Source organism: Piliocolobus tephrosceles, chromosome 10 (genome assembly GCF_002776525.5).
Source record: "Piliocolobus tephrosceles isolate RC106 chromosome 10, ASM277652v3, whole genome shotgun sequence".
NCBI classification, from domain to species: domain Eukaryota; kingdom Metazoa; phylum Chordata; class Mammalia; order Primates; family Cercopithecidae; genus Piliocolobus; species Piliocolobus tephrosceles.
The window spans coordinates 43,409,343-43,421,010 of NC_045443.1; positions in this window are offsets into that span (position 1 = coordinate 43,409,343).

The window sequence follows — 11,668 nt, forward strand, 5'->3', positions numbered from 1 at the left end:
GATGCTTTTATGATCCTTTCTTTGTCCTTGATTTTTGGGAGTTGAATTATTAAATGCCTTGACATAGTTTTCCTTGGGTTAAATCTCCTTGGTGTTCTATAACCTTCTTGTACTTGGATATTGATATCTTTCTCTAGGCTTGGGAAGACCTCTGTTCTTTTCCCTTTGAATAAACTTTCTGCCTTTATCTATCAACCTCCTTGTTAAGGCCGATAACTCTTAGATTTGCCCTTTTGAGGCTAGTTTCTAGGTCTTTTAAGTGTGCTTTATTCTTTTTTCTTTTTTCTCTTCTGACTTTGTATTTTCAAATAGGCTGTCTTCAAGCTAACTAATTCTTTCTTCTGCTCGATCAGTTCTGCTATTAAGAGACTCTGATGTATTCTTGAATATGTTAGTAGCATTTTTCAACTCCAGAGTTTCTTCTTCTTGTTTTTTAAAAATTATTCTATTTCTTTATTAAATTTATTTGATAGGATTATGAATTCCTTCTCTGCATTATCTTGAATTTCTTTGAGTTTCCTCAAAGTAGCTACTTTGAATTCTCTGTCTGAAAGGTCACATATCTCTGTCTCTCTGGTATTGGCCCTGGGTGCCTTATTTAGTTTGCTTGATGAGGTCATGTTTTTCTGGATGGTCTTGGTGCTTATGGATGTTTGTCGGTGTCTAGGCATTGAAGAGTTGTGTATTTATTGTAGTCTTTTCATTCTGGACTTGTCTGTACCTATCCTTCTTGGGAAGGCTTTCCAGGTATTTGAAGCAAATTGGGCATTGTGATCTAAGTTTTTGGTCACTGCAACCATATCTGCATTAGGGGGCACTCCAAGCCCAATAATGCTATAATTCTTGTAGCCTAATAGAGGTACTGCTTTAGTGGTCTTAGATAAGATCTGCAAGGATTATCTGGATTATCAGGCAGATATTCTTGTTCTCTTCCCTTGCTTTCTCCCAAACAGAGTCTCTCACTCTCTATGCTGAGCTGCCTGGAGCTGGGAGTGGTTGTAGTGACACAAGCACCCCTGTGGCCTCTACCACTGGGACTGTGCTGAGTCAGAACTGAAGCCAGCACAGAGCTGGATCTTGCCCAAGGCCCACTGTAATCACAACCTGACTACCACCTATATTTGCTCAAGGCCTCAAGGCTCTACAATCAGCAGGTGGTGAAACCAACAAGTCTTATGTCCTTCTCTGCAGTGCAGCAAGTTCCCCCTGGGCTCTGGGTGGGTCCAGAGATGATGTCCAGGAACTAGAGCCTACCGTCAAAAACCTTAGAGATCTACCTGGTGCTCTATTCTACTGTGGCTAAGCTGACACTGAAACTACAAGGCAAAGCCCTTTCCACTCTTTTCTTCCCTTTCCCCAAGCAGAGGAGTCTCTCCCTGTGTCCACCAGCACTACCAAAAGCCCCAGGGAGTACTGCCATGGTGCCACCAATGTTTACTTAAGGCCCATGTGGTCTTTAGTCAGTTCTTATGATGAACGCTGCCAGGCCTGTGACTCACCCTTCAGGGCAGTAGACTCCCCTCTGGCCCAGGGTAGGTCCAAAAATGTGATCCAAGAGCAACACCTGAAATTGGGGACCCCAGCACCCCACTTGGTGCTCTTCTCCACTCTGGCCTATCTGGTACCTAAGATGCAAGACAAAAGTCCCCTTTATCTTCTCTCTCCTTTTCTCAAACAGAAAGTGTCTCTTCTTGTAGCCACAACAGCTGTGAGTGTGCTGCATCATACCTGAAGCCAATACATCTCAGAGTCTCACCCATGGGCCACAGTGAGTACTACCTGGTTACCACTGTTGATTATTCAGGGGCAAAGGGCTCGCAGTCAGTAGGTGATGAATTCTTCCAGGACTCAGTCTTTCCCTTCAAGGCAGCAGGCTCCTTTCTGGCCCAGTGTGTGTCTAGAAATGACATCCAGGAGCTAGGGCCTGTAATGGGGCCTTACAACTCTGCCTGGTGCCCTATCCTACTATGGCTGAGTTGGCATCCAAGTTGCAAACATGAAACACGAGCCTTTTTGACTAAGGTCTTTAACTTTACCAAGCATCATCAGCATAAAGCAATTAAAATGACCAAATTTCCACACAAATCTGAAGGGAAACAAGCAGTAGGTTGCTTGCAGAACAAAAAACAACATAAAATTCAGCATTAACCAGAATATCTCTGAAAGAATAATTTAAAACTGCCAATAGTAGTTGCCTCTGGAGAACGGAACTAGAGGTTGGGGGATTACGAGTAAAAGGTGGGCTTTTAATTTATACATGAGCTTATATTGCTTTTCTCAAGTAAACAAAATACAATTTTAAAGTTTGTTTTAAAAGTATTACTAAAGTTTGTTCTTCTTAAAAGTTCCTTGACCAATCTTTTACTCTAAAACATTCCTCTGGCTGCCTCTTGTAGTATCTCTTACAGTAAGTATCTCAGTTTCCTGCTGTGTAGCTGGGCCCTCTCCTTCCCTCCTACTACCTCTGCCCTCAACTGTCATTTTTTTTTTTCCTTTTTGAGATGGAGTCTCACTCTGTTGCCCAGACTGGAGTGTAGTGTCATGATCTCGGCTCACTGCAGCCTCTGCCTCCCTGGTTCCAGCAATTCTCCTGCCTCAGCCTCCAGAGTAGCTGAGATTATAGGCACATGCCACCACACCCGGCTAATTTTTGTATTTTTAGTAGAGACGGGGTTTGACCATGTTGACCAGGCTGCTCTTGAACTCCTGACCTCAGGTGATCAGCCTGCCTCAGCCTCCCAAAGTGCTGGGATTACAGACATGAGCCCTGCTCCTGGCCTCCTCAACTCTTTATTCTCCACAACCCTCACCTCTTTTTTTTATTCTTCCTTAATTTTATCCTCTTCTCCAGCTTTCCAAACCATGACCAATAGGGGGCAAAAAGGGAAGCTTTATCTTTTATGTCCAAAGAGGTCATCCTATAATTCTTCTCCATTAATTATACCATCAAATTTAGGAAGGTTCAGTTAGTTATTATTTTAAATCACACCTCCTAGGATGTCTATAATTAAAAAATAAAAAACAAGTGCTGGCAAGGAGGTGGAAAATTGAAATCCTTGTGCCTTGCTGGTAGCAATGCAAAATGATGCAGTGGCTATGGAAAATAGTTCAGCAGTTTCTCAAAAAGGTAAACACAGAATTACTATATGTCCTGGAAATTCCTCTCCTAGGTATATATCCCAAAAATTGATAGCAGGGACTCAAACAGGTATTTGTATACCAATGTTCATAGCAGCATTATTTATAATAAAGTGGAAACAGCTCAGTGTCCCTCAACAGATGAATGGATAAACAAAATATAACTTATACATACAACAGAATATTATTCAATCATATAAAGGAATGGAATCTTGAAATATGTTACCACATGGATGGACCTGGAAAACACTGCTTAGTGAAATAAGTCAGACACAGAAGGACAAATATTACATGATCCCATTTATACGAGGTACTTAGAAGAGGCAAATTTATAGAGACAGAAAGTAGAATAGAGGTTATCGGGGCTGAAGGGAAGGGGTAAGAGTAGTTACTTTTTAATGAGTACAGAGTTTTTGTTGAGGATACTGAAAAACTTTTGAATATGGATAGTGGCGATAGTTATGTGACATTGTGAATGTATTTAATGCCACTGAACTGTATATTTCGGAATGATTTGAAAATGGTAAATATTATGTGAGATATATTTTACTATAATACTCCTTTCCCCCAAAATACCATGTTTTTTCTAATTGCTATGTATTATTTCCCTTATGCAGAGTTTTTGTTTGTTTGTTTGTTTGTTTGTTTTTTGAGACGGAGTCTGGCTCTGTGGCCCAGGCTGGAGTGCAGTGGCCGGATCTCAGCTCACTGCAAGCTCCGCCCCCCGGGTTTACGCCATTCTCCTGCCTCAGCCTCCCAAGTAGCTGGGACTACAGGCACCCGCCACCTCGCCCGGCTAGTTTTTTGTATTTTTAGTAGAGACGGGGTTTCACCGTGTTAGCCAGGATGGTCTCGATCTCCTGACCTCGTGATCCGCCCGTCTCGGCCTCCCAAAGTGCTGGGATTACAGGCTTGAGCCACCGCGCCCGGCCATGCAGAGTTTTAAACTCTAGGAAAGTAATATTCTCAAGGCCGCACTGCTAGGGCAGCACTGCAATTCAAATCCGGGTATGGATTCAAGCCCTCTCTCTTAATCCTATACTACACTAAATCATTATTCTATCATTTACTGTACTGCTTTAATAGCACTTCTAATTTTAAGTTATAGTTAACTATTTTCCCCCTACCTTGATTGTGAACTTCTTAAAGGACAAAAAAAGCCTTCTCCGTTTTTGGGTGCTTAATGTTTATCTCAGGGTGTGACACGTAGAGTCATCTGAAGGCATTGCTAAGGGTTAGGCCAAGACTCAGCTGAGGGCTTGGTCTGAAATGGGGCTGTAATGGATTCCATCTAGTAACTCAGCAAACATTCACGTGGCACCTATTCCTGTCACTGTTAGGTGCTGGGGTGCAGGAAAAAAGGGCACACAGTCTCTGACCTAGCTTCAGTCTAATGGGTTAGGTGGACAGGGATAGTCTCCCACTAGCTTTAGTCTAGTCGGTCAGGTGGACAGGAAGACAAAGTCAGACATGTGCTTGGCTAGAGCACAGGAAACCCTGGGAGCCCACGAGGAAAAACACAGGCAGGAATTTAGGGGAGGCTTTTTGCAGGAGGTGGTGCTTGATTTGTGTCTTGATTAGAAATGGCTATTACCCAGCAGAAGAGCAGGAAATAGCATTCCAGGCAGAAGACAAAGCATGTACAAAGGCATGGAGGTGTAAGAGGATGGTGGGTCTGGAGATCTGCAAATAATTCTTTGTGATTGGGACATGAAGTAAGAGGTGAGAAAATGCTATGATGCAGAGCTGGGGAGGAGGGAAGAATTCGGGTCATGAAGTGCTGTGAAGATTTGAAAGTTTATACTGAGAGATACAGGAAGCCACTTTAAGATTTTAATGGCACTGACATGATCACATTTGTTCCATGGAAAAAATCAGCCTGACTGCCATAAGGGAAATGAATTGGAAGGCGGCAAGCCTGAAAGTCAAGAGTAGATTGTAGAAATGCCAGTGAAACTAACTGAACAGGGTTGCAAGCCAAGGGCTACAGGAAGGGTCCTGTCTACAGATGCGAGAAATGGAAACAGCCTCAGAGGTCAAATATAAGGTCTAGGAGTAAGGCTGACTAGGAAGGCAGAAGTGGATGCCAGCATGGGGTATGGATTTCAAGATTAGGTCCTTGGAGGACCTGCAGAGCCTTTAGCATCTTAGAGGAAACCTCAAAGCAGCAAGGCATATCTCCTTGTCACAAGGGACAGGACTAGAAGGAGCCAACTATTTAGGCCTGTGATCTTTTCTAATATATTTCTCTGTGCCTAGACTTCTGAACCTAGTCTGCATCTAAAGTAATCTTTTTCTTCTCTCATTGAACTACTTTGAGATTTTGAGTGATCATTGAATCAGTAATTATTCAGTATCCTAGATGAACCTGTCCCTTTGACGGAACCTTTGGGACTCAGGCCAGTAATTAGTATTGGGATTGGACATCACCTATCTGACTCGTAGCCCACATTGGGGAAGCTGATGCATTCAGGGCACTGTGGAATCATGTAGGCACCTCATTATATCAAGCAAGCTAGAGAAAGGGTCAATAGAGGAAACCAAAATTCATTAATACATATCAGGTCACACCATATAAAATTTCCAGTTTCATAGGTCAAAAAATGATAGAAATTGGAAATTTCTTATGATGCAGCCTGAATAAAAGTCACCTTTTTGTCGACTTCAAAAATACGTAATTGGAGTAATGGGTCTGCTTCACAGCACACTCGTGATTGGTCCATATGGGTCCTCTTTTGTGCGTCTATTTTTTCTCCATCTTTCCTCTAGGAACACCAACAAACTACAACATTGACAGTAACTTGCATCTGCCTATGCACTCTCCCACCATACCCTTTCTCCCCCTTTCCAAACTAACCACTATCTTGAATGCTGTGTACATCTTTCCTTTGCTTTTTTTATTTAATTGTTGTATCAAATATGTAAGTATGCTAATAAAGATATCATTTCATTTTAGTTGTTTTGAACTTTACAAAAAGGACATAATACTAGATGTTTGTGTTATTGTGGGACTTGATGTTTTTTAAAATTTTGTTTATTACAAAAATGAACCATAGTTCACTCATTTTCAGTGCTGTATAATATTCCATTGTGGTATACACAGTGAAAGCCACTTTCTGGGTTGCTTCATTTAATATCCGAAATAACCTTGAAAATGACTGTTTAATATTCATACTTACTTTTATTTTTTGATAATTTCTTATTTTTATGTTTATTTTTTTAAATCTGTAGTCTTTTATTCCTCATTCCCCTCCCACCCTTTCCCCCAAGTCCCCAAAGACCATTGTATCATTCTTATGCCTTTGCATCCTCATAGCTTAGCTCTCACTTATAAGTGAGAACATACGATGTTTGGCTTTCCATTCCTGAGATACTTCACTTAGAATAATAGTCTCCAATTCCATCCAGGTTGTTGTGAAAGCCATTATTTTTTTCCTTTATATGACTAAGTAGTATTCCATGGTATATATATTCAATCAGTGAGTATTCCACTCACTGATTGATGGGAGTTTGAGCTGGTTCCATATTTTTGCAATTGTGAATTGTGAAGTGAGTGGATTAAGAGCATGGGATAAGGACTAGGGCTTTAGTTTCAGTTGTGCCACTTTGTAGGCAAGTTACTTAACCTGTGAAGGTTGAGGCTTAAACTAAAAGCTTTAGTTTCTTCTTCAGTAAAATGTTGACTAAAAAAGTACCTGCCTTAGGGGATTAAGGTGATTACCTTCTGTGCAGTACCTGAAGCACTAAATCATGTGAGTTACATTAAATTTTATTACAAAGTGAAGCAACTGAAGCATGAGTAGGTTAAGGAACTTGCTGGAGATCACACAGCTAATACTTGCAAACCAGAACTTGAATCCATCTCTGCACAACTACAAGATCATTCTCTTTCCCCACGACCGGGAGAGCTTTCCAGAAATAGTATGGTGCTGTGAAAAGTAGTGTGGAGCAATTACTGACATTGTGGATAATTAACTCCTTTACCGTAAATATTACAGTAAAATCTGTGATAGTTTATTGGGAATTATAGGCTTCTAAGTGTATTATTGTTTACATTTTTTTTTAAAAAAAAGAAGAAAGAATGCTTGTTTAAAATATAATTCATTGTCTCTCCCCCACAAGAAAGAAGCAATGTTCTGTTGCTTCATTGCCTTCAATACAGGCTGTAAGTACTAAACATTTCTTTTTGGAGCAGTTTATGAGAGAAGAATGTTTCCAAATTTATGAGGCTCTCATGCATTTTGAGAAGAGATTTTCATATTCCACATATTTCCTTCTTTGGATCTTTCTATTTAGGGATCAGTTTAAAAATACAATTCCGCTATCTGAAGCAGAAGGGTTGTGAACCATGAGTTCCACATCTCTTGAGACTTTCAGTCACTTTAAAGGGAAATACAGAGAAAATGAAAGGAAATAAAAAGAAATACAGCTTATTTTTGGTTTAGAACATACCATGATTCCATGATAAGAATTAAACTGGTGACACTGGAAGAAAATTTATCACTTACCAAAACTTAAGGGGCATATTTCCCTTTTAGAAAAATAAATAGGTCATGCATGGTGGCTCATGCCTGCAATACCAGCACTTTGGGAGGCTAAGGAGGGCAGATCACTTGAGCCCAGGAGTTCAAGACCAGCCTGGGCAACATGGCAAAAAAGAAAAAAAAAAAAACCATCTTTACAAAATTACAATAATTAACTGGGCGTAGTGGCATGGGCCTGTGGTTCCAGATACTTGGGAGGCTAAGGTGGGAGGATTGCTTGAGCCTAGGTGGTCCAGGCTGCAGTGAGTCGTGACTGTGCCACTGCATTCCAGCCTGAGTAACAGAGTGAAACTCTGTTTTAAAAAAAAGGAGAAAATAAAAATAAATAGTTGCTTGTTGGAATTGTATCCTCAAAATGGGCATCCTTGATATATTATTTGGCTTCTTTCATTGCCTTATTGACCAGATATCTCTCTTTTAAAAATGATCGGTGTGCAATTTTGCTACATTTTCAGGAAGAATATATGATAACTTCAAAAGTTTAAGTTGCACATTTAGGACCCAGGAATAATTCCCCACATCTTGAGAAATAAATGATTCAGTATTGGTTTATGATTACTTGTCATAAACCATTAAAGACCTTCAGAAATGAATCTAACTGAAGGTCAACACATTCTTCTTTAAGATGTCTTCCCTTTCCTATTTAAAAATACCATCATTGTTGACTAGGGAACAGGAGGTAGATTACATGACATCTGTGTCTATTTTCCACTTTGACTTCTTCACTTGCCCTGTCTTGGAGATACCTGGAAAAACTTGAGTATCTACTCAGCAACACATCTGCAGTCCAGGACACCTGGCCTCTATGTGAACCTCATGTCAATCTTAAGGTTATTGGGTTATACCAAGCTAAAGATAATTGTGTTGTATAGGGAGGCTAAGGCCACCATCCTGTCAATAAGGAGAGAAAGAGGCTGTTCTCAGAAAATGGGGACTCAGAAGCTAAACGTCAGGCTAGTAGGAATCTTATCATCATGAAGTCTTGTTCTCTTGAAATAATTTAGAGCCATGTTTTTCAAATCACATTCCATAGAGGCCCAGGTTAAGGCAACACTTCATGGACCATTATAGGGCAAATGCAGGGATGAAGCAGGTGAAAAGCAGTTGGGAGGCTGAGTTCTCAGTCTCTAGATTTCACTCATAACCCTGTTTCAACAAGGTTGAGCTCAACAAGAAGAGCTCTGTCTTCACCTACTTTATAGATTAGGATCTACTGCAGATATTTTAAGGTAATCTGATGAAAAAGTTGAATTTATTTACCAGAGCTCCTTTTAGAAAAAGTACTGTAAGTTGCTAGAAACAATACTTAGAAAAGTCATTTAGGAAGGGTTGGAGTAGAAGTGAGGTCTTCAAGAGCAGAATGGAAGCAAAAATGTATGGCCAGTAAACTCTCATCTCAGGAAGGTAAGTTCTGATAACTTCAAAGCTTTTGTTTTTCTGAGAAGAATAGGCAGATTTGAAGGCAGAGTTGAACTACCCAGGAGAAGAGGGGACAGGCCATAGATGGTGTGGGAGGAAGGGCAGACAGAGACAATCTCTAATTCACAACACCACCAGAGGGACTTGGAAGATCTGTCAAATGGGATTTTATAAAGCTGCATGCAGTAAGGTGTGCAATGTAAAACCCTCCTTTGCTATCTAATCCTCCTGATCCCCAGTATTATTTAGTAAAACTTGCACAATAATGCTTGGAGCTTTTACTGAGAATAGATTCTTTTTGGAGAAGCCAAGAGGCACTGAGATTTCTAAACATGGTGTAGAGAAAAAACAGAGACCGCACATTTCATTTTCTGATTCACCAGGACTCCCATGAGGTAGCAGGTAATACTCACTGCTAAGATTTATTACAGGAAAGGATACAGAGTAACAGGAAAAATATATGAAACAGTGGAGTCTAGCTTTATTACAGGTTTTAATATCTTTCTTATCCAAGATCACATAGGTGTGCTCTTTTTCTAGCAGTGAACTATGAGGACATGTGTGGATTTTCTCTGCTCAGGTAAGCCCAAATGGCTCAGGGATCTATGGCTTTTTGGAAGGGTAAGGGGGTGGCATGCTAGTTAACATAGGCATATTCAGCTGTGCAACCATCCTTGGCCACCCAAAATCAGGACCCCAACAATGAAACCATGTGCATATTATTAACCCTGGTGTTTGTGCAAAGCAACCTGACAAACCAGTTCAGCATGGTCCATTGCTCCAGGTGAATATAACAAAATCATCAGTCACTAACATAAAGAACCTTCTGAGGGCCACATTCCCAGGAGTTAGTCAAGGGTCACTCATGGTTCCCTTGAAGACATAGGAGGGAGCCACCAGACTTGCTGTGTTAACTCTTTCCTCACAATATGTAGGGGAGAACCAAATCTGGCTAGAATCTGAAAAAAGGATTTCACTGCCACAAAATCACTTATGTGGTAGAGGTTAAAGATGGCTTTGCCACCTGGAGGCCGATCACACGTGAACTAAGAAAGCCTTCCTGTTGTGGGCCTCTGGTTGAAGGTAAGTGAGCTATATTATATCTTTTAAGTCCAAGTGTCTAATTTCATGGCACATGCAGTATTTATCTTGCAAGCGTTTAGTAAATTCTTGCTTAAAAGTTGGAGCCTCACCTCCACTATACTATAAGAAACTGCAAGAAATCAAGGGTACATTTATTCATTCAACAATTATATTGAGTACCTGTGCAGCATTTGCTAGATACTGTTCTGAGTGTTGGGGATTCATTTTTTTTTTTTTTTTTTTTTTTTGAGACCAGTCTTACTCTGTCGCCCAGGCTGGAGTGCAGTGGTGTGATCTCAGCTCACTGCAAGCTCCACCTCCCAGGTTCATGCCATTCTCCTGCCTCAGCCTCCCAAGTAGCTGGGCCTACAGGCGCCGGCCACCACACTCAGCTAATTTTTTGTATTTTTAGTGGAGATGGGGTTTCACAGCGTTAGCCATGATGTTCTCAATCTCCTGACCTTGTGATCCGCCCACCTCAGCCTCTCAAAGTGCTGGGATTAGAGGCGTGGCCACTGTGCCTGGCTGTGTTAGGGATAAATTGATGAAATGATTGACAGATGTCTGTTCCTATGAAGCTTATAGTTCTTGTGGTGGGGAAGTCAGAAAAAATGTGATTTGAGGAAGCAATCAATCATTGAGTTGGGGCGAAGTCATAAAAGAAGGTTGGTGTCCTGCATGGAAGCCTAGAAAAAATAAATTCAAAGAAAATAAATGTATCGATATGTCTGGATTGTTTCATTAAACATTTTGGTGGTTGCCTTCTTAGCTAGGGTTCCCAACCATTCCCAGTTTGCCTGGGACTAACGGGGTTTCCAGGATGCAGGTCTTTCAGTGTTAAAACCATACAGTTGGTCCCAGTTTTCTAGCCTATTTCTAGTGCATGATCACTGTACCTCTCCTCTGAAAACTATTCTGTCCACTATTCGGATAGGTCCTGGCAGCTGTTTGTACTGTGTTACCCTGCCCACCTAACTACATTTGAGATTAGGGTGGAATCTTGATCCATTATTGACCGATTTGTTTATATTGAGAAATTGAACTGAAAACAAGAAGCTCAGAATCTAGTCACATAGCTCTATAGTGAAATTTCACACACTTCTGTCATTGAGGTCTCTAAAACAAAGACAATTTTTGATTTTTGGAAGCTGTTTATCTTTTAATTCTCTGAGGCATCCCAATCTCTTAAGGAGTTCTCTCCATCTGACATTCTTGCTTAAATTAATTAAAATGGATTTTTTTGTTATCAGAAATTTGACTAAACCAACTATCCAGGTGTATTTCTAAGTCAAGACAAACAGCTCTGGTTCTTTATTTAGAAATGTTCCTACAATATTCCTTAAGCTTACTGGAAATCTCTCTGGAATAGCCGGCTCCCTGGTTAGAGTACCGTATTTTTATATTCAGTGGACCTGTCAACCCACTTTCTTTCCTTCCTTACTCCCTGCTTTCCTTCACTCCTTTTTTTTTTTTTTTTTTTTTTT